This window comes from Halichoerus grypus, chromosome 10, assembly GCF_964656455.1.
Source record: "Halichoerus grypus chromosome 10, mHalGry1.hap1.1, whole genome shotgun sequence".
In the NCBI taxonomy this organism is placed as follows: Eukaryota; Metazoa; Chordata; class Mammalia; order Carnivora; family Phocidae; genus Halichoerus; species Halichoerus grypus.
The window spans coordinates 61016093-61040446 of NC_135721.1; the positions used below are offsets into that span (position 1 = coordinate 61016093).

At 39.4% G+C, this 24354-nt stretch overlaps 1 long non-coding RNA gene across 19 annotated transcripts in view; it reads right to left on the bottom strand.

Annotated features, from left to right (window-relative positions):
• Positions 1-24354, bottom strand: part of LOC118533483 (uncharacterized) — a 595288-nt gene that overhangs the window by 92626 nt on the left and 478308 nt on the right. The window contains exons 5-6 of one of the 19 annotated variants that reach the window (XR_013441794.1): positions 14944-15100; positions 12437-12511 (exon numbers count right to left, since the gene is read on the bottom strand). The exons of the other annotated variants lie outside the window; for them this stretch is intronic. This is a non-coding gene — a long non-coding RNA (uncharacterized LOC118533483). The remainder of the gene's footprint in view (positions 1-12436; positions 12512-14943; positions 15101-24354) is intronic. 19 annotated transcript variants of the gene reach the window in all.

Here is a 24354-nt window from a genome sequence, read left to right on the forward strand (position 1 = left end):
CTCCTTCCCCTTCCTTCCTTCCTTCCTTCCTTCCTTCCTTCCTTCCTTCTTTCTTTCTTTCCTTCCCTCCTTCCCTCCTTCCTTCTACCTTCCTATTCATTTATCACAGTACCATTTACCTGCCACAAGAAATCTGATGGAATTTAATCTATAACATGGTTCTAGACCGGAAGTACAGCTGCACAGCAGAAAGGGGGCAGTGGGGGAGGGGGGCTGATACTTTATAACCCACAAAACAGTCAGGCCTACTCTGGACAGAGGATAATGCAAACTAGCTTTGCTGGAAATGAGCTGCAAAATACCTTCATTTTCTACTATAGTGAAACCCTGATAAAATCACAACTGTTAAGGTCATACAGTATATCAGGTGGAATCACAGTCTTTAGAACTCCATTATTAATGCAGACAACCTCACAATCAAAGAGGATGAGAGCACAGTTTCCAGATGCCAATGATTTGATCCTATCTTATTTGGCTGTTTACATTTAAATAATGTGACTGTATAAATTTAAATAATATGAACCACCAACAGATGGATCCCAGTGAAAAACTGCGCCTTCTCTGAGACCCTGAATGTACACTATACAGTGCTTTACAATTTATTTGAGCTGAGCTCATATTTAAAAAAAAAAATGGGGTGGGGGATAAAAAGAGAGAGAAAGAGAGAGACTCATTTCTTCTGCCATTATGGAAATAAAAGGACTACCGCTTTAGTTGGTGGCTGTGCCAAGGAAACATGCAGTCCTCTAACCTCCGGTACAATGTACCCATAAGGTACCAAGCATCAAAGCATATTAAAAGATATTAACTGCATATTTGCTTATGAACAAGATAAAAAGCTGTAGGGCCTCCAGGTTCTCAAGCTGTGAGTGGAACAGCTTTGCAATTTGCCTGCAAAACTGCATTTTGATCTTAATGAATATAAAATGGCTGCCATTAAAAGTAAAACAGATTATTTCGGGTCTTCCAGGGCCTATAGCTCTTTGCCGGCCTTGGAGGGCCACTATGATCTTTCATTAAAATCTCACAGCAGGGCTCCCTCACCAGCAAATCAAGCCTTGCAGTCTAGGAGATTGGCTACATTTAAAAGTAATTTTCAGAAATCTACACAGATTTTCAATTTGGTAATGAAAGCCATAAGAGAATGCAGGCGGCATTTTGTCGAATATTGTTACTGATCCAGCGCTCACATTCGTTAGAAATTAAACTGCCCCGTAACTATCACACTGATGGCAGCTTGCCATTTCGGCGGCTCTAATCTCCGTTTGTTAATGAGTAGCATGTGCTAATTGTTGTCATCCTTACTGCGGAGCAGTCCTTCCCTAACAAACATATTTTACCTGCTCAGAGGTGGAACCTTTCACTTTGTTGCCGACCATGTTGGAACAGAGCACTGGAGCTGAGGTTGCTTGGTAAAGAGAGAGAGAAGCGGCCGGCTGAGTGGCATTAGAAAACACAAGAGGGAATACAATCTGAAATTGGGTGCCTTTATTTTATTTGGATTCGCCCGTTTGTTTTTTTGGTCTAGGCTGTTTTCTAAAATCCTGGAGTAGGCAAAATGTTCATACTTTCATGTTACTCCCAGGAACATCTGGGCAAACTCACGAAGTCTGGGGACGACTGTGGTAAAGTCAGTGGTAGTAGAAAATGAGGGAGGGCCTTATGGTGAGGAGGGACGGAAGGTGTGGAAAGTGGAAAGGCTCTTACTTGCTATCCAAAGCCCAGCACACCTACAGCCTGAAGTAAATGCCAGACTGCTCCTGGCTTGCAAAAGAAAGCTTGAGCCTTCACCTCCATTCCTGGGGAGGGAGAGCGCTCGAAAGAGGAAGAACTAATAAATTCAGCCATCTCGAGGTGCGATGCAGGCTGACCAGGCAGATGTATGAATCGAGAGAAGCACAGAAAATAATTATAAATGAAAACATGATTAAGTAGAAAAAAGTGATGTAAAAGCATTCTAAGACAGACTAGGTATTTTTACGTTTGCATTTCTTTGTATTAGAACTGAGGAAAGTTAAAAAAAAAGAGGCAAGTTATTTTTCTGAGATTCTTAAAACAATGTCAGATTATTTTCCCTTTTGGAAACACATTCGATAAATTTTCTTTACTTGGCAATTCTCTCTACCTGGCACCTTTAGGACGGAGCACTTCCCTGCACGAAAATGTGACGGACAACAAAAGCTGCTCTCCACCTCCTCGCTGGCTGGGCATAAATTCTTCCTGCTGATAGAGAAAGAGTCTCCGTTTAAAATAGCAATTCTCCTTGGAAGAGCACTGGTAGCTGCAGAGCAGATATGCAAAAGACGTGTCTCTTTTCAGAGGTCAAAGCAGGCATCTTGTGGTTCAGCGTAAGCAGGGCTGCAGCCCCTCTGAGCATACCACAGGTGCCTTGGAGCACCTGGGCTAGGCTGCTTTGGTTTCCACAAAGTACAATTTTAATTGGGTGGCATGTCTGTGATTTTAAGGGAGTGACATGGGGCACCTAATAAGGTGCCACCACTAACGTGCGTTAGTTTTGAAGAGAAAACTCAGGCCATTTCCTTGTCTCTGTGGCCTCAGGAGACTCGGGGGAAATAGATACAAACAACTTGGTAAGCAGTTTTGAATCTGTTCCACCTGTAGTTGCTATTCTAATTGCAGGAAGCACTCATGTAATATGTTAGTGTTTTAAACACCCAAGTGACACTATAGGAAATTCTGCTGAATCCTCCTGAACTCAGAAGTCTGAGACTTCTTTTATTTCACCTGTCGTCAATTTTTCTAATATTCCTTGAGAGCTTCCAGGTACACTTTGACAACTGTATACTGTAAGGTCTCTTACCATCATTTTGGCTTGTGCTAAACTGTGGGTAGAGTGATGGTATGTTGCCAATTCTGACTCTCAAGTATTAAAACGTAATTGATATTAGTATCCCTCTAATTACTGGAGTGGGGGGAAAATTGCACTTTAAGTCATAGAAGTTACTATAATTAGTCTTCAGATAATCAAGTTAAATTTTACTAATTGTAATAAAGTATAATTATTTATTTGCTTTGTTCCAGAAACAATTCTATGGAACAAGCATTGGCCTTGCTTTGTCACTTTAACCTTATTAATTCTGTTGGAAAATACATATCCAAACATACACACACACACACACTAGGTGGGGTATTTTATTTAAAAAATGAAATAAAAGCTAAAACTTTTATAGCCTTTTAAAGGGACATCATAAATTTTTTCAAATAATATTTTTATTGCATTATGAACTTGTTTTTTTGCCCTAGCCCTACTTTGGAAATTGCAGATATGGCATTTTCAATTTTCTGTTGCAATTAATTTTTTAAACTAAATGTTAAAGCTAAAGCAAAATAGTTTTTGGAAAGAGAAATACATTGTTTCAAATAAGTGACTGCTTGAAAGCATACATCTACTATAAATCACACTTCTCTTAAAATTTCATTCTTAAGAATAGAGGTCTAAATCAAGGTCTACATAAAGATACATTTTTTAGCTTTTAAAAAACTTTTAGAATATTATAGATTCTGTTTTGATCAAGTCAAGCTTTTTTTTTTGCTTTGACAACATAATACAAATATGTCTTATACTAGATCTAACAACCACCTTGAAATACAGCATTCTCGTACACACGTATATTTTTGTATGTATTTACTCAAATGGACCTCATAGAGTCAAGCCTCCAAGTGACAAATGTGTTTAATTCCCAAAGTTAATCGGTAAATAGCTTTAGAATTTGTAATTAATTTTTCCATAGAAACAATACTTAAATAACAGTTTGGTTCCAAGCCCAGCCCATAGAAAACAAATTTGTCATCATGTAGCTGAGTTGAAATGCAAACTGCCTTGGCCTGTCCTTTGGTTCCAGGAAACAGAAAAGCATAAGATACAAAGTGAGGAAAGAATGAGATGAATCTGTAGGGGAAGATGTGGAGAAGAGCATGATTTCCTTTTTCCTGTTCAGAGCTTGAGTTGTCCCACCTCTATAGGCAAAGGATCCTAGACCCAGATATCTATGGCCTCACACTGCCCCAGACTCTGTCGCTCCTGAGCCAAGGCTATACAAATCCACAGTTTTCATGACTCCAAGACCAACTACCTCTCATTCCTCCTCCCAGTGCTCTCATCACATCCCGAAGGCTTTTAACTAGACCTTGGAAGGACTGAGGAGCAAAGACAAGAGAGAAGCAGTGAAGAACTCACATTTACAGCTGGGTGCTTCTGCTTCGGGTTTGAACAAGGAAGCTCGTGACTGAGTGTTCCATGCACCATGCATCTCGAGCCCACGGGGCACCCTGGTTAGTGGCAGCAGTACTCGGCACCCCATTCCACCGCCGCCCCTGCCACCACGGCCATACATAATCCTGTAGTAGAAGACTCACTGTCACGAGGCACAGAAAAGAGACGGTCTCTAAGGGGACCTGTGAGAGGCAGCAGTGTGTGCTGATGCCTGCGAGTTAGGACCACAGAGGATCCTGTTGGATATTTCTATGTTTTCCCTCTTGCCCAGGCCCTCAGTAACATGCATTCTGTAAGGCAGCATGAACTTCTTTTGTGATGAATGCCATCCTATGGTTCCAGCTTATTAAAGAAGATAAAGATCCTAGAAGTGACTTTTAAATGAAATAGAACCCAACAAGAAAGAAGAAAAAATATTTCTGAGGAGCCAGGAAAGTTTGAATCTGGTGTGAAGAGGGTAAAAAGAAGGAAGTTTGGACTGGTGTGGTTTCATACTATATATGGAGCTACTTCCCTGAATAATGAGTATAGAGCAATGACAACCTCCCTCCCATTACACGTAGAATGAGGAGAATTCTCAGGACAGTCACACTGGAAGAGTTTTATCAACTTCTCCAAGAGGCAGAGGTAGAGGGGGGGAGAGAGTAGTTAGCTCTCTACAAAAGAGTTCAGGGGATCATGTTTAGATCTCATGTGACATGAACTACTTTCCTGGGTTGTAAATGCAAAATGTATGTAAAGATCCCACTCTGCTCTGTGATTATTGTGACAATCAGTGCTGTCTCCAGAGATATGGTCACTGTTCATCTTGGCCATGAAGATGTAAGCAAGAAGCTGGAGGACATGGGCATATAGGTGTAGAGGCATCTGTCTCCAATTTTAGTCGAAAACCTCAAGGGGTTTTGGGAAATTACTAGGTGGTCCAAAAGAGGATTTATTTTTCCTATACCTCCTGATGGTAAAAAAAAGGGTCTTCTGCACAAGAAGAAGTAGTCCTTTGAAGACTGGAGCAATAATATCACAGCCAAGCAAACTGTGCTAAAATTTGAATCCAAAAGGGCCAAAACTAAACAAAGCTTTAAAACTTTGTATTAAGCTGTATCAAGAGATGTGATTTAGAGACATTAAGTCGTACAAGTCAATCAGGATTTTTCAGAAGAAAACAACAGCAAAGGTGGGCAGATACAATGTATTTGTTCTCTGTGTTCATATAAAACAACAGACTAAGAATATTACACTGAATGTGTAACTTTAGTACAAAAAGCTAGATAGGACCCTAGACCTACATCATGTCTTTGTGAGATGTGGGCCTCCTGCTTAGGAGGGCCTCCCAGATCATCCGAGGGCCTTCATCAGTTTCTTTCTTTCTAATCTGTTCTAAACCAATATAGTTGTACAATGCAATAAAAATAAGTGGCTATAAAAAGAAAAATTTTTTAAAGATATACAAAATTCAAGCCTCTATTTTTATTAGATTCAACATACATAACATTATTTTTGTTAAAATTACTTTAAAAGTTTCAAAAGAATTACTTTCCGTTCTGTACTTATCTTTTTGCAAACCAGTAATAAACAGCTCACAGACTGGCACTGCTTTATGAGCCACATTTTGAATGGGCATAATTGGCCCCCAAAAGAGTCTGTAACGTGGATGTGGCTTTATCTATCAAGGAAGAATGGCCATGAATGGCCCTGAAGAGGAACTATGATAGAACACATCTCAGTGAGGTTAAAAGAAGGGGAAACTCAAAGTCATTATCATTTCAGAAGTGGATTGACGATCGGTCCCATATCTTCCTAACACAGATCACAAAAGTAATACAGAGGTAAGTTAAATTAATGACAGGAACATTTTCTCCCACAGAGGTGCCAGAAAGTTCTTCTAAATGAAGATCTTCTGGTAAGTGTTTGGTTTGCCTTCTGCCAGTTGCATTCCTGAGAAAGATAAGAGATCAGTCTGGAGAATTTTTATTTTGAATTTATTTTGACCAAGGAGGAAGTTTCAGTTGACGAGGTAAAAGTGATGGGAAACTTGGAGGGAAGTAACATGTCATCTTAGAGTCACGTTCACAGAAAAATATTTCTGGACATAGGTATTTATCTTAGAATTTAGGAAAGCAGGCATCAAAATAGAGAAAATGTAGATGTAATCCTATGGCTACATCATTTTAAAGGGAAAATAAACCTATTTTTAAAATTCTGACAAAATAATCACATATTATTCCAAAGATTATCCCAAGATAAATGAAAAGAACATTGTTTTTCCCTTTTTAAAGCTATTGAATGCAGGATATAAAGGGACACAGACCCCGAATGGAAGGCTGAAAACATGATGAGGAGCCAATATAAAAAGTGCCTTAAGAATGTTGTCAGGAGGGCTAACGCTTGGCTATAGGTTGAAAAACTGCCAAGGACAACAGAAAGCTATTTTAAGCTCTGTTTGTAAAGAAGAACAAAGGGATAGGTACATTGATTGGGGCACACAGCAAAATGTTAACAGATGTCACAGGGAAAACGGAACTATTCAACTCCTATTTTGATTTTGTGGTCCCTATCACGAAGAATGATCTTCAAACTGGGGAGGGCAGAGCAAACAGAGTTAAGAGTGAACTGGGGCCCAAGATAAGTCAAGACACACTAAAATATAACCTGGTTGCTTCAAATGAGTTCAAGCCTCCAGGCCAGACAAATTATCTCTCAGGTTACTGAAAAAAATCTAAAAAAGGGTCCAGATGTGATTATGAAAATCTTCTCACTGATTTTTATTTTAGAATCATGGTCTAATCATGGATGACCAGGAATTAGTGTGGCCTAAAGAAGGAAAAACTTAATTTGCAAAAACAGAAAAATGTCCAGAACATATCTCTAGCAAAATTCTAGAACAGATTGTCACAGGCATGAGTTGTTTATGCTTAGAGAAAGAAGTAGCAATAACCTTAAATTAACAGAGATTCACTCCAGATCACACGAATCTCTCCCTCCCTCCCCACCTTCCTCCTTTGTCCTTTATCAACCTCATTCCCCTTCTTCCTTTCCCTAATTTTTTGGGGTTTCCTTTATGTTTTATAGAATGATTAACCAAATAGTTTGGGGGAACAGCTCTCAGTTTTATCAAGACATTTAATACATTACTGCATAACATATTAGTAGACTGAAAAAAAAAGTCAGTGTAATTAGGGTGACTCAAAACTGGTTGAACAAATGTTCCCAAAGAATACTTGCTAATTAATTGGGGGCAACCTGGAGAGTTCTCTAGTGATATGTGCCCTTTGGACTTCATTTTACCCCTTTGTTCTTTCTCTTGTCTTTGTACATAGCTTTTCTCTAGGACTTGCCATATTCCATGAAAATATATGCTGTTGTGTTTGTCTCAATTAGATTCCACAAATATGCATTTGGTGCCCACTTTGTATGAATCAGATGGGCTCTGGCAACATGAGCTGGGTAAGATCCAATACTTTCCTTTAAGTAGCTTATAGTTTAATGGGGAAACAGAGGAATAAGTCAGCAGTTACAATGCAGTGTAATATAGAAAAAAGGATGTGAACATTTGTTGTATCCCAACTGTTTTCTAGGCACTATGCTAATGGCTTTACATTTCATCAAATCCCCTCAGAAATGATATGAGGTAGCTTTGATTTTTCCAGGAGTATTGATGAACAAGGTCAAAGCCCAGAGAGATTGGTCAACATGCTCCCAGTCAAACCTCAAGTCAGATACGGAGCCAGAATGCAAAGTCGGGTCCACTGGATTCCAAAGCCTGTGCTCTGGTATACCCCACAACAAAACCATCTAAGTCAAGAGGGTAGGCCAACGTCCAGCAAAGGGCAGGTTCTCTGAGTGTTCTGGAGGTGCAATGCCATCCAAAAAACCTTCCAGAGAAGGGGAAGCCTAGCCTGAGAGAGATGCAGACATTAGCCATAGGAGGTTGCCAGAATGTTGAGGACAAAATTTTAGGCAGAAGGAATGACATGCAAAATCAATTGGGTTTCAAGGACACGAGTGCATTGTGGCTGTACTTTAGGTGCATGTGCCAAAGTCTGGAGAACTTGGGAGAGTCAGTTCACAGTGAAACGGAAAGCCAAATAGAGAGGTGATAGCAGGCTCCCATTCTCTCTCTCTCTCTCTCTCTCACACACACACACACCACATAGACACAGAATAGGAACTTTATGAATGTGTATTATTAACAAGTCTTAATTACAAAATATGAAGTTTCAGTGCATCATGTTCCCTTATTGCTTTATTTTTCATATGTGTTATCTGACTTATTCCTAACTTTTAATGTTCTCCTCTTTTCTACTTCAATTTTTCCTCTATACATTCAACAGATGTGCTTCAATTTATGCATGAAATGAGTTCTTGCAAAGTTGTGTGATTTTTTTTTCAGTAAATGAAATATTACATTAAAGATACGAGGGAACTTCCCTTATAAAGGAACCTTATGCCAAATAGCTTTGTAAAGCAAATAATGACCCTATAACCAATCTTTCTCTAAATCTAGATTTCCATATATCAGATTTTACTAAAAAGAGATACATCTGTACTTTATTTTTACATCTATCTGCTAGCAGTACTGCAACATAATAGTATGCCAATTTGAAATACCATAATTTTTATACTTTTTCAGTTCTCACAATGCAATCTTAGAAAATGTATTATTTTCTATATCATACTCACACATGCTTTCTTTTCCTTAGTGAAACTGTAGAATTTTCTTCCCCTTGATATCAGGGAGGTTGTCAGTAAACTACAAAGTTAATCATCATGTATAGGGCAATTATAACATCCTTCATCTGGTGCGAACTACTTTGTATGCATTTTTACAACAGATTTCTAAAGTATGAATAATTACCTTGACCACTTTACAAGTTAACAAACTGAGGCTCAGAAAAGTTGAAGAACTTCTACTGGGGTCCAAGCTGTGCTCTGATTCAAGTCAGCCTGACTTTACAGCCACAAAATAACTACTATTTTATATATCCTCTTATTATTAGAATAACGAACATAAAGAAGAATTTTGTTCCTATGGAAGGTGACAGTTTTTGCTGGATATTGGTGGTAAAAAAAAAAAAAAACAACATTTTTATGAGAGTTAAAATAGATTCTAGCAATTTCTCTACTGTCAGTTGTCTGGACAAGACATTTACTCTTTCAAGCCTCAGTTTTTCCATCTGTGAAATGAAACACCTAAGCTCTTCTCTGCCAAGAACATTCCTTTACTGTCCTGCTACTAGGAGACAATGCATACACCACATGTACTCCTTCTATTTTCCATTTGTTTTACTAGAAAGTGAGTTCAGATGAACATCTGTATCACAAGGAAACACTTCCACTAGCTAACTAAAAATTCAACTAATTTTAAAGAAGGAAATGGAAAGAAAAATTAATTCTTCCTTTTGGCTGCTATGGGTCAGGATGCTATCCCCCTGGCAGCATCATTCTCAAACCAAAAATCTTTCATAGGTGAAAAAAACTGAGTACACAGCTATGATCTTGATCTAAGAGAGAAGATGCAGATATTTTCTGATTCAGCTAGACCGCGGTGTTTGAAAAAGCATGAAGAGTTTCCAGATGAAAGTCCCGAGCCCGCTCCTGGCTGTTAACTAAGTGTCACAGGCAGCCCCAGCCTTAGCCACATGCACTTCGTCCCCCAGACCTCACAGGCCTTCACAACTTTATTATTCAGCAAGAGAAAGAAACTGAGCTTCTGATTACCTTTCTTTTGCCTCTTTTCCTTTATGATCAAGGTGACTTATAAACAGCTGCAATAAAAATGATCTTTTTTTTTTCGTAAGCGTCTTCTCAATGATATCTCCGAGAAAGCAGGGAGGCTAAAAGATACGTGACATTCACAGATTTTGCCCCTGAAGCCACAAAATACACACGAGCAATTTCTTCATTTGACCAAAATGAATGGTCATCACAAAAACAAATGTAACTTTGGTATCCCTGATTTGGCTGAGACAGCTTAAGGGCTCAAACTTAATAGACTTCTTCTGACCGATTAGGATCAGTGCGGGTTGCATCATCCTGCCAGAGCCCACAGCCAAGACCAAACCACAGGCACGGAGCTGCCCTTGATCCATGACCTTAGCATACAAAGCAGCGGGCTGGAGAATGTCACAGGACTCCCAGGGAAGGAACTTTGAAGACACTGTTCATTTTACTTGGTGGTCTTTCACAAAAGACAATTAAGCATTAAGAATAGATTGATGCTTAAATAAAATGCCTGACAGTAAAAGCACATTTCTATATTCCAAAGGCCCGAGAAAAGCTGTGCCTAAGAAGGGATTAGCTACTATCAGATGATATTACGACTGGATTAATGATGTTTCACATTCACTATATTTATAAAAAAGAGAAGAAAAAAAGAATAGGAATCTTTTAAGGAGCAGATAAGTGATTTCTATAAACCTTAAAAGCTAAAAGAAAATTCATTTTTAAAAGGACAGTAGTTATAATAGTACAGTATTTATTTGTAAATCCTTAATTGGAGTATTTTTTTTTGGAAAAAAAACAGACATACATTTCAGGTAAATTGCTGTTAACATAGTCTGTGGACTGTGAGGAACGGGTGTGTGTGTGGGAGAGAGAGAGACAGAGAGAGACAGAGAGGGAAGGTGGGGGGAGAGAGAGAGAAAGTCTCCTGTATGGATGCTTTATATTCCACCAGGTATTTTAAACCACTCTTATTTTAGGCAATTGTTTTTGTAATAGATACACTAAAGGTGATCATTTTATTTTATTGCTAGTCATTGCTGACTGAAATATTTTGCCAGATGAAAGTAATTACTATGACTATATTACTTCTCTAACCTGTTCTGTGTATTGGATCTTTGGTACTCATAGCATGAAATTCCGTTACCTTGTTTTAAAAAAATGTCATCTGATGATGTGCTCTGACCTTACTTACATAAAGACATACCAGTTATTCTGTTTTTTTTACAATCTGTATCTTTACATCTCCAGAGGTTGCAGGAAAACTCTAACCTTGTGTAGAAATATAAAGATAAGAAAAATTGAACAGTGCAATGGCTAATGTCGATATTATAAGTAAGGAAACACAACAAATCATTTTAGGTCAATGATAATAAATGTAAGAAATCCATATCATATCCAAGGAAAGAAGGAAGAAAGATAAAAGAAAGGAAAGCAGAAAAGAAGGAGAGAAGGAAGGAATGGAGGAAGGCAGGAGAGAGGGAGGGAGGGATCAACAAAGCAGAGCTGATAACAACAAACTCAATCCCACCAATAAATTGTTGGCTAGCGTTACATATGGCTAATATTTACATATTTGAAATCATGTGTTACCTGTCTCCTTTACTCTAGAAATCGGTCATGCCCACAGAACTACACTGAATTTAGAAGCTTTTATTTGGAAACATGATCAAAAGAAAATACTACTGAAAAAAATAATGTCTGTTAGTTTTCTATTCTGACCAACTAGCTAATCATCTAGCAAATTCCACTGGAAGCTTCATGTCCTGATGTTGCAGCAAGAGTAGCAGCGTTAGATCCAGAAGCACTGATTACCGCAGTAGGGCATGTGAAGTGATGGTAGTTGAGTTCCAAAAAAATGAGCAGAGAAGAGAGATCTTCCTGCTCCCTTGATTTTCCTTCACAAACATAATCCTCCCACCCTCCCCCGACACCTGCCACCCCTAATCCTACCCTGGGTCCATGAGTTTTCCTCGAGAAAGCCATTCGGCTCTCCATAGGGACTTGGTATTGATCCCGGAAGAAGGTTGGAGTCAACTCATTTCAGCTGCCAAGTTCAGAGAAAAGCCATGCTTTCAATGACACGTATTAGACATCTGTGGTCCTGACTTGAACTTTTTTTTGCAGTGATGAAAGACAGCACTAGACAAGGTTCTCATCTCTCAGGAGACAGGTGGAATGTTGCCACAAAGTTTCGTGGGTGTGATGCCACCTGAAAGTCACAATGTGTTGTGATTTTTCTTCTCCATTTTTTTTTTTCACTTTTTGATTTTTTTTTAAATTGAAAGCATAGACCATGTTGGCCTGGGTCAAAGTCCTCAGAAAAGGCTGCCTTATTGGAGTCCTGCCAACATTATGCCAAGAGTTCTAAGAGCTGTATTTGCTGCTGGAGAAAAGGAATATCTTAATCCACAAAGCAACTGATAGACACGTCAGCTCAGTCATTCCGAAAGTCCTTAGCGCTGTCAGGGTATCCCCTACCTTGCACACCTCCAAAGTCCTCAAACCATGCAGGCAAGTGGTAGATGGGAGTGGAAGACTCCTTCTGAACCCCCACTGTTAGGAGAAACAATGTTTAGTAGGGGGTTCTAGTACAAGGCTCCAACATTTCACCAAGTCTGCTTGATTCTGCACCAAAATCACATAAAATGAACAACCTCACAATTGCTTCAGTCTGCAGGAATTAAGACCCTAATTCACCTGCCTCTAAAATAAAGCTTCCTCAAATCTGGTCACTCTGACAGCTACAGTAACTCCTGCAGTTGAGAGCTCTGCACAGCTGCAGCCAGAATTGTGTTTGTTTATGTTCTTATGAGGGATTGGGGTTTGAGGCTTGAAAGGGAGATGTGGGCGGCGTAAGTAGCAGAGAGGCTATCTTTGAAGCTGCGGGAATGGACAGAGCCTCTGAAGGCGCCGGGGGTGGGGTCGGGGGAGAAGAGCCAGGGGCTCAGGCTGAGCCTGTGGAGCGTCCTCTCCAGCAAGGAGAAGAAGGAAGGGGAACACAAAGCGGGAGTGGGCGGCTGACGGGGAGCTCACTGTGTCACAGAGGCCAAGGGTTGCCCGCAGCAGTCAAAGATCACTGGCCACTGTGGACTAACAGATCGGTTTCAGTGGTGTGGCAGGCACAGCAGTGTGAGTACACAGAGGTTAAGGACAAACTGGATGTGAAAGCAGAGGCGTGGCACATCCACCTGTCTGAGATGTTGGAAGGAGAAGGAGGAAAGTATAAGTTTACCCAGAAGAGGCAGCAGGGCCAACAGAGGGCAATAATTTAAAGTGCAAATTGTTTGCACAGGAAAACATAAAAAACATATTTCTAACCAGTGTGGGCTTAATTTAAAGTGAAAAATAGTTGCATAACTATACATTAAGTATTTTAAATACTTACACATGAGAAATATGATATGACTATGATGGGCAAATCTGGTGAAAGAAGTAAGTAACATTTTTAGCAAGTGCTCTTGAAGTTTACATGGTTCTTTAACATATCCTTCAAAAGTCCTATGCGGCAGATCTTTTTGTTATTCCCATCTTACAGAAACCAATCTTCCCTGGAGTACAATTAGTTAGTGGTGGAGGTGGGACTTGTATCTTCCAGTGCCCCCCCCCCTTTTTTCCTTCTATACCAAATCAATTCTTCAGTAGAAGAAAGAATTACTAAATGTACTTTTTTACAAGACTTTTGATAAGTACAGAAGATTTTTTTTAGGTAAATAGATCTTCCTGCAGATAAATCCCACAACCATACACCTTCGCTCTATCTCAAGAGTGTTAAACCAGCAGCAACTAGCTTAGAATTACCTTTCTTCCAACAATTCCAACTGCAAAAGTTGTGTTATTCCCTATCTATCTATAGCAATGACAGCAGGAAGAAAAGGGTTGCTAATATGTAAATACCATGTGCCCACTCCAGTGTTGCTCTCCTATGTGACATACATAAAGACAGTTAATTTTCAAAGATATTTTTCGTCTCTACACATCTACATATCCATCCTGACATATGCATTGCTGGTCTGCTGGAATAATCATATCAACTTTTTTAATACCAAAAAAAAAAAAATCTAAAGTAAGATTTTTATAAAGGATAATTAAGCAAGTTAATATAGTAATAAGTGGAATACACAATAAGAATATGTACTAAAATATCTGCTTTGTGCAATGCAGAACTGGTGTTTTAGGAGATTAACAATTATGATCGCCAGTCCTCTTCTGATTCTATAATACTCCACACAATCTTTTTTAAATTACTTTATTAACCTTTCCTCCTAGCACAGAAGTGCCCGATTATAGATAATATTTCAAAATCATCTGAGGTGTAAGTGTGTTTGATTTGCTCGGTAATTATTTGTCTACTTTATTACATTGGCCGAGCACACAAGCTCCTTGACCAGCTTTATTTCAAGTCCAGTTAAGAATAGGGTCATATCATTTTGTGGATCACTCCCTTTGGGCCCCGACGTACATGAAATTTTCATACTGGAGGTGGGGATGGTGCATAGAAACATAGTACATTTTAAACATGGAGAAGTCATTCCCTGTCCTGTCATTAAAGGTTTCAGGCCCTGGGCTTAATGGAAAGAATGTTGTTCACAAGTGAAAGGAAGGTGTTTATTCCCCGCATGATTAGGAGGCAGGGCGTTGAGGGCTGAGCATGCAAATGCCCCTTGATGAAGTCTAAAAGCTTATCACTCACATACCTCTGGTGGCTTTACCCAGGGTCTTTATAATCTGTCCCTTGTCATTCATGGCACCTAGAACAACGCTTCTATTTTGATCTGAATCGTGAATGCATTTCCAGCATGTATTTTGACCCACTCAAGGCAGAAAGGAATGAGCAGGGGGTAACCACAAGGGGAGATGGCAAACATTTTCCTTTTAACAGGGGTCCGAAGGAAAGAGTACTGCCTGAAAATCAGACTGGGTTTTGCAGAGGGAAAGTTTGCCTGCTCCAACTTTACAACTCAGGGGCAAATGAAACTGATACTTACATGTTCTTAAAGATTAAAATGCATTGGGATGAAACAGGGTTGGTCAGCTTATTCTTGAGGGCCACCACCAGGATAAAAGCACAAAGCTGGAGGACTCTGTTTATTGTCCACAATCAACAAATTCTGAAATTTCCATATGGAGCAGGATTCCGGGGCTCTGTTAGTAATACAGGATACGGCTGGTCAGCTCAGTCACCCATGGAATTACAGTGTAGGGTATGGATGCCAGTATTTTAGACCCAAACCGAGCATAAAAAACACAAAGTAAAATTCAGTGTCAGCACAAAGTTGACAGCGAATGATTATAACAGCTTCGAAGCTTGAAAAAGAGTGTAAATAACTAGGATCCCCTGCGGGCTCACTCAGCCTGCATACATAACAACCGTGATGGACAGCCTCTGTGGTAAAGTCCGGGAAACGAGGCACTGGGAAGATGCAAAAATTCTGCCAGCGAAGAGCCTTAACTGTCACCTTTCTGACTAAATCAGCTACTTTCATATAGAGAGAGAAACAGAGCAGTAGGCTATGCCTTTGGAAGACCAATTGCCCTTTTGCCTAGGAAGCAGGAATGTTAATTATCGGCTCTTCTGTGGTTATCAAGGCACTGCAAGCCCCAGCTTTTGCACTTCGCGAACACTCTTCTCCCTGATCTTTAATCCTTGGTGCTTTTAGTCCACCAAAGATTGTTATTCAGAACAACTCTGCCATTTATAGAATGCAAAAATAAAGGCAAAAAAGAACAGTGAGCCATCCCAACTCAACTGTTACCTCACTGTGAGCACTTTGACTGGAAATTTAATTTTCGTTTCTTTTTGTATGCTTAGGCACACCAACGTGCACACACAGATACCTGCATTCCACCAGGAATGGTTTTCACGTCCTGAAAAACGACAAGCACGTCATGGCATGTGGCCTCCAGCCTGGTGTAACAGATGCCGACTTTGTGTGTACAGAGCCTCGTCATCACTTGCACTCATCAACTCAAAGGAGAAAAGAAAGCGGCCAGGTCTTCTGCACACACCTAGCTAGCACTCCACAGGTTTGTAATTCATTTACAAGATAATTAATCAATTAGCAAATGATCTCTTTCCCCTTTGTTATTTATGCTGCATAAGAATTGCATCTCCAAATGAAATGGCAGGCCACTTGTATTGAAACTTTGCCCTTCAAACACATTGGTCTTATTTATCTGAATTGAGCAGATGCTTTGCAATGCTAGCCCATTGTAACTGGACTGTTTGCTATTAGAACCCAAGTAAGATTTAAGCTAAACAGAAGAGCATAAATATGACATCCTATAGACATTCATGATGATCAACTGTGCTGTATCATCACCAGCCATTGCTACTTATTCATATAGGAAAAGAAGGAGAAAATACACTTGACATTGCTAAGAGGGGAACTACAGTCACTGGAAGGAAAGGTGAAGATGCAACTTACACGGTTATTGGCTCGAGAGTACAACTCTGGGGTCTTAAAATGCAACTAAACTACTACAGTGTATACATTCTGATTACAGGCTCAACAAATCCCATTTCTTTCAGAGCTCCAGATTATACTGTACCTCTTTGGGAAGCAAAGATATCAGGGAGCTTTTGCCTGGGGACTGGGTGTTTTTCATCAGATCTCCCAGATAACCGTCACTGAGGAGAAGGCGGAGATAACAACGGTATGATGGTAATTCCATCAGATCCTGCTCTGATCTGAGACTGGTCAAAGAAGGAACGCCTATACAACCCCTTCACCTTTTAGGGTGTCAGACTCCTCCACTGTAGAAGACGCAAGTTGAACTATGTGATTTTTTTTTCTTGTTGTTGTTGCTCCTTGCACAGCTATTGTATTATGAATCTCTGCATCCTTCCATATTAACACTGCTGCCAGGCGGGATAATAGAAAACACCTTCCCCCTCTAGCCAGGGTAAGGGTCTAAAAATATTTTAAAAGCAGAGTTCCCAGAATCATACAAACATTTCAGCAGCCAAATGAGCAGAAAGTCTGTTTCTGTTGCTGTGTTTTTAAGTCAACAATTATGTATTAAATTACTCCTGTACACACAGAACAACAAAGGCATTTTGGGTCCATTTGTACAGGTGAGAAAATGGGTCAGCTATGTAACACTGAACCCCAGGTGTGCGCATGGCAGAAAAATTCTGTCATCTATTGCTTTCATGGAGGACTTCTGGGGCAGACTCAGAGCCCCACGTAGTCACTTGCCAAGGCTTTAATAATAGAACAGCTACAAGGAAAACTTCCCTAACCCTTTGCTCTCTTGAGAAAGGACTTAAGAATAAAAAGCATTTAAATGTTTTAAAAGGAACTGTGAAACTTAGTAAATGAGAAAATTAGAGAAAGGTCATTATAATATGAATGAATACCCTTAAAACAAACAAACTAGCCCCAAACCTTACTGTTCTTTTTATCTTTCTCAAAAAAAGAATGGTCAAATGCATACTGAAGCAAACTCTACTTGTTAGCCATGCTGAGCAAAGCTGGATTTGTTCGCTCGCAGGAATAAAAAGCACAACAGTGAATCTTGGAGGCATTATTTCTTAGCAAAATTAGCATAACCCAGCACATCAGACTATTAAAATTTAAAAAGGATTTCAAACTGTCCTCGTATCATCAGCAGAGTCATGTCACAGATTTTTTTTATTGGTTCGGCAAGCAGGGTGTAATTGTATCAATATTTTAATGCTTGATGCATATTGCCTGTGATACATTGCTTGCATAAATAAAAAGCACCAATATTCAATTGCCAATGAAATAATCACACACTCTAGATCTTTATTATATCATGCATTATTTAATTACAATAATCAGAGTCCTTTTGAAGGTAAAACAAGATTAAAAAGGTTTTGTTTTATTGGATCTATATATTTGATTTAAACTTTACATGTTAGCTTTACATTAAGAATTTATAAGGCATCAGTTCAAATGGTGCTATTATAAGAGTTTATTTCTTTTATAATTAGTACAGTACTCTTAAAGTACTCCGACTACGAGAGATAATATTTCAGTATTTTAATGAGCTTCTTAAGTGTAATTGATGTAACAATCATTGAATTACACATTTCTACCTGAAGAATAATGAAGGAAACATTTTAATGAGAAATTTAATCATTATTAGCAAATGATCTACTAAACTGCCATTTGCTGACATTTAAAAGCTTAATGGCAGAAAACTGTATTTTCCTACATCTGCATCAACATCAATGGTGATTATTTTCTGTTACTCTGATTTCGAAACCAGGTTAACTCTCCACCGTCACTAATTTATTTATAAATTTGAGAAAACTTTCTTTAACCCACAGTTGTCAGACCCTTCCAGAAAGTGTGGGGCTTGACACTTAGAGGGATAATTTAAATAAATTAGCCCCTTTTCCAGCCTTCAGCAGTTTTCAGCATAAAAGGGCTCTTTCTTGTGAGTATTCATGCTTGCATCAGCTTGATTTTGATGAATGCCCTGCGAATTCCCTGATAGTACCTCAGACAGAGAGATTTTAGACCGATGTCAACAAGGGGTTTTAAAGCTCCCTCATTTCAAGAACACATCAGCATTCAGAGGGGGATAGACCTGAGTAAGAGGAACCTACTATGCAGCTTTGCCAACTTCTGGGGTTGGGTTTTACTGCTGAGTTTACAGAAATCTCTGTGCCACGGGGAGAGAGATTTAGAACGGAGACCTCACAGTGGAGTCTGTATCCATGTGTTTAGGGGGCATAAAAAAGAAACACAAGATACTACTAGGTAGGCAGGATTTCTGTAACCCATTGTAGGTTAAGAGAGTTAGAAGAAAAGCTCAGCCTTCCAACTGAAGTGCTGGAGAATCTCACGACCTTCAGATCTTTACCAGGCGTCCATGTGCCTTGCTGGTTTCGTAAGGGCCAGTCATTCCCAGGACTCCTCAGTGGAGTGCTGCTTCTCTCACTGTGTGATTTGTATGATGGGAACAGTCAATCTAGTGGACAGAAAGGAGTTGAGGTAGACACACACTATTATGTATCCAATGCACAGTGAGATTTCTTTCTTTTTCTTTTTCTTTTTCTTTTTATTTCTTCCTTCCTTCCTTCCTTCCTTCCTTCCTTCCTTCCTTCCTTCCTTCCTTCTTTCTTTCTTTCTTCTTTCTTTCTTTCTTTCTTTCTTTCTTTCTTTCTTTCTTTCTTTCTTTCTTTCTTTTTCTTTCTTTCTCTTTCTTTCCTTTCTTTCTTTCTTTCTTTCTTTCTTTCAAGTTTGAGTTCTGATTTGGAATCCTGACCATGAGTGGGCAAAAGGGAGGAAGGAGAAAATGCTAGCATTTGACTCACACCAGTGTCCTAATGATCACTGAAGTCCCTTTCAGTCCAGGTATACTAGGTTTCGCCCGGCTACTCTTTTTCCATCTCAGAATTCCCATAGCCCTTGATTTTTTTTTCTGTCTCCTTAAGGAACTTGTTCTTTTTCACTTTGCATGCTGTTATGGACTGAATATTTGTGTCCCCCCCCCCAAATTCATATGTTGAAATCTGAACGCCCAATGTAATGAAATTAGGAGGTGGGGCTTTGGGGAGGCCATTAGGTCATGAGGATGGAGTCCTTAAGAATGGGATTTGTACCCCTATAGAGAAGGCCCTGGAGAGCCTATAGCCCTTTCTGCCCTGTGAAGACACACTACAAAGAAGGAAGTCTGCAACCCGGAAGACAGCTCTTTCCGGAACCTGACCATACTGGCACCCTGATCTCAGATTTCTAACCTCTGGAACTGTGAGAAATAAATTTCTTTTGTTTATAAGCTCCACAACCTATGGTAATGTGTTATAGGAGCCCAAACTGACTAGCATATATGCTCTCAAAAATGATCACTAGAATTAAAAAAAAAACACATCATTTTTTATTTCCCTCATAACTGAGCGGGCTAGGTTCTATGGCCGACTCGCCACTGCTTGCTGCCGGTAGCTTGGGGAAAGCTGCAGCCCTGACAGGTTGTGCTGGGCACCACACCTGGTCATCCAACACTGGGTCTCTCTGTTGTTCGTAAATGAGCAGGCAATAATAATGTTAGTAAATGGCCTACAGGGGTTAGAGCACTCAAGAAACTATGGATAGAACATCTTTTGAGTAAAGGGCAGAGCTGAGAAACAATATCCCAGCTTACTATTTTTGTTTGGGTGGTCATGATGCAGCAGGTGATTGTCGATATTGTGTATTATGGGAGATGTCATTGCCAAAACTCCAAAAGGTAAGACTGACATACTGTATTGGACTATAATTTTGAAGTTTATTCACAAATCAATTCTGATCCTGCAGTGAAAAGCAAAATTACAAAGGACTACTAATAAAGCAGATCTCTTCTGCTAATTACAATATGATTATAAATCCTAAATACTGTTGCCCATAAAGGTGACCCGTGTGTTATATCTAGAAAGGATATAGCATAGCACTGACATTTATTTTTTTTATTAAAAAATATTTTACATTTATTTTTTAAGATTTGGATATCATTTGTTCATAACTAGAATATGTGTTTTTAGAGGTAAAGGACAACTTTCACATTATAATTTAGAATTAAATAAGCATATTTTTTCCAGATCTCCTATATCAGAGGGAAATAAAAATGCAACATCAAAGAAAATATAAGTGAATGTCTGGCTAGAAATATGAAGGATATTTTCAGAGAAACTGGGTCAGGATTAGTTATTAGAAATTTTTACCAAAATAATATTAGGATGGTGTTATTTAGTTGTGATACCATATACTGAGGCACCCTGAAACATTCCCATATGAGTTACCAAATTTTTATTAACATACAAATTTTTTTTTGTTTACAATCAGATTATAGTGTTATCTATCCAATGGAGCAATTTCAGTCAGCTAGTCTCAGGAAAAGAAAAGTACAACTTGTTCCAAGGTAGAAAGAGAGAAAGTAGGGAGGGCAGAGGGAGGAAATGTAGAATGGAAGGAGGGAAGGAAGAGCAAGGGAGAGAAGGAAAGAGAGAGAAAGAAACTGCAATGAATAGCACTAAACCAATGCAAAAGAAAAATGGAGTATTTTCTAGAATGTGGAAGAACTTTGCCTCCTGAGAGCATAATGCCCAGGATAATAAACAGCTCTATTCAAATAGCAACACAGTGGTAAAGGGCAACCACATGAATTGTATGATAGTTTTGGATGCAGTTTAATTCCTTCAAGAGTGCCACCAAATACTGTAGTATTCAAAAGAGTGCCATTAATGAAAAAGGACATATAGATGTAAATTGGAGAACATGAGAACAAGAATTAATTCAAATGACAAGTACTTTTTAAACAAAAGCCTCAGTATTCTTATAAGGTTTTTAATGATTCTCTTTACCCTAATCAACTCAGTTTTATCCATTGTATTGGAATCCCAAAGACTAACTCATCCAGTTAGCAAACCAGATATAAACAAATGCTACTTTTAAAGATGCATTTCCCAAAGGATCCCTCCAAAGACTGGGGGAACATGAAATGAAAGCCATAAAAAAGATTAACGATGCCCCCTCAGAGCAGCCTCATGTTGCTGCAACAAAGGTGGTCAGTGACAGTTCCCCCAACAGCTGTTAAGGGGATCCCAATCCAGGAGATTCTACCAATTATGTAAAAGCTTATCAAAGAAGTCAGAAAGCATGTTCAATCAAGTGAGCGTCCCTTTTTCTGCTATCATTTAAGGAAAAATTTTTTCCCTCCAAAATATGAAAACCCTCTATGTAATCCTAAGTAAACATGAGTCCAGTTCAGGCTTTGGATCTACTTCATTGGTACATCATTCCCAGCTTTGATAAAATATTTGAAATGCATGCATATACACTTACACTTCACAAACACACATACACACACTCACCCTAGATGCCTGTTGATTTGCTTGAGATACATATAACCAGTTCTTTTTTGGGTAAACTCCTGTGTCCGTTTATAAGAAAGAAGAATCATAACTCAGACTTTTCTCAGTTTCAGCTTAAATTTTCTTTTTCTCTTTATCTGAATTATTATTTCCTCCCCACTCCATCTCTGCCTTCTCATGGCCTTTTTTTCCCCTTCAAGTCAAGCCCAAAGCCTTGGCTCTCCAAAGGATTTTGGTCATCCACAACTGGAAAGGAACCCCCCCTTCTTTAGAAACACCATAGTACCTGTAGTCTGTATACAGCATACCATTTATTGCCTTGTATCAATTATTATTTTTAAAAGTATAGATATTTTCTGTACGACTAGATTATAAACTCCTAAAGGTGAGAGTTCTGCCATATATTGCAGCTATTAAGAGAAAAGAACCCACTATTAAGAGAAAGGACTCTACTACTGTGTGCCCCGAGTAAATGCCTCCGCCTCAGTTTTCTTCTCTGTGGCTGGGAATAATAAAAGGATGTCTCATCAAGTTGTTCTGAGAATTAAATAAGCTAATGCATGTGGCACAGTGCCTTGCACATAGAAAGATGCTCAACAAGAGTTAGCAGTCATCGTTGTTGTTGTTAGTTCTGTCTCTTGGCTCCTCAGTGCCATGCTCTGTACCTTGCACACTACACGTACTCAGTGCTGAGATTTTTGATTGCCTGATGAGGGGTATCTATGGTTTTGGCCATGCCATATCTAATTTCTCTCTGCCATTCCTCACTCATAGCTCTTCCTACATACAGCCTTACCTCATGCAGACTTCATGTGGCCTAATGGAGGCCCATTATTCCACCAGCCAGAGGAAGGTATGTGATGGGCCAAGAGATTGCTTAACAATCAAACTTCCTTTCAACTGTTCTCATCCAGAAGTCATTCTGGGAAACTATTTAAGCATATAAAACAATCACAGTCCTTTCCTAGACTTGGCAAACCCTCAGGTACTAAGAGAACACCCTACTGCCATCCCAGAAGCCCTCATCTCTGGGAAAGTACAGACAGCTCTAAGAACTTGTCCGGTGGCCCTCCTATTTGTGGGCTGCACCATCTCACTGTTACTGGAAACTCATTATCAGTGAATCCTTCCAAGAGGATGCCTAGTAAATGTTGTGTGAAGAGTAGCAGCAGTTGCATTTGAATTTGGCGTGTGCAGGTATGTTTAAGAAATGGTGGTACAAGTTTCTTTCCAGTATATTTATTTACCTGAAGAATCAGGTCCTTCTGGGAAAGCAGAGATATTTGAGCTAGGGCAGTGAACCACATCAAAAGAGGGGCTCCTTTGCTGAGATGAATGACTGAACCTCAGTACTTTATAGCTACTTTATCCTACATGGGTTTTTATTTTTGTAGTTCTATGAATTAATCTTGCTTTCTTCTATTTGTCCTCCATGGATTAGCTCCAATGTTACTTCCTTTGAATCCTGGGGTGGGGATAACTGCAACAGGAGGGGAGACAAGAACAAAGAATGCTACACAGAACCTCCCTGGGTTGCTCAACAATCCTTATCCTGAATGACACCCCCCTGGGCAAAGGGTATGGGAATCCTAGCATAGGTATTGTTTGGCATTAGCTGTCATGGGCAGGGGATGTCTTCAAGAGGTAAGGCTGTCCTACATTGGTGCTTCCAGTGTATGCAGTGGTACCTTAGACATCAAGCATGGGCAGGATGGATGCCTTCATCAGTGGCTATGAGAGCTGTTATCTTCACAGGTGCCAGTGAATTGTCATCCTTTTAGTGGGGGCAGGAGACATAATCATGGGAAACAGGAGTGGAGTAGAAGAAAACGAAGACATCTTACCCTGAGAGAACTAATGCAAGAAGCATAAAATAAGGTAACCCCCAGAAATTCCCAGCACCAGACTTGGAAGGAAGCCTAAAATGATCATAAAGCATAGAGGGAAAGAATCCAGGAAAACAATCTTCGGTGATTGTTGCTGTGATTCTGATCCTCCCTCGGACAGTCAAGGCCTGTGAGCCTAGAGTTACATAAGCTTGAAAAAGGCAACATGCTTGGTAACGTGGGGAGACATGGCTCTGCTGGCCCCGAAGTGAAAACATTAATTTTAAATTAAAAAAAAAAAGTGCTCTTTTTTTTCCCTTTTTCAAACCTGACATCCATTTCAATGTTAACAACCTAAAGCCTTTCAAAACATGGTGTGAGGACTTAATGCTATCTTTTGTAATTGCTGAAACTTTTATTAAAAATGTTTGGTTCTAAGCCCTGAAGATCAGTCATACAAAAGTGAGTGACACATTTAAAAGGCTAATGATCCTGTGAAATGTCAGGCCCAGGAAAAATTTTGGAGCCACAGTTGGTAAAAACTGATAAAAATAAGTACTGCATATAAACAGTAAAACTTCCCACCAAGTCCTCAAAACTTTAAACATGATTTTTGGAGCCTCAGATTTAGTTGTTTGTCTCTCAGATCAAAGCCATGGGTCTGTTAAGAAAAACCTATGTCTATTTTTATGGCATGACTTTTATTTACAGGAGCATAGTATAGAAATAATCTATATACAGCTTTGGCC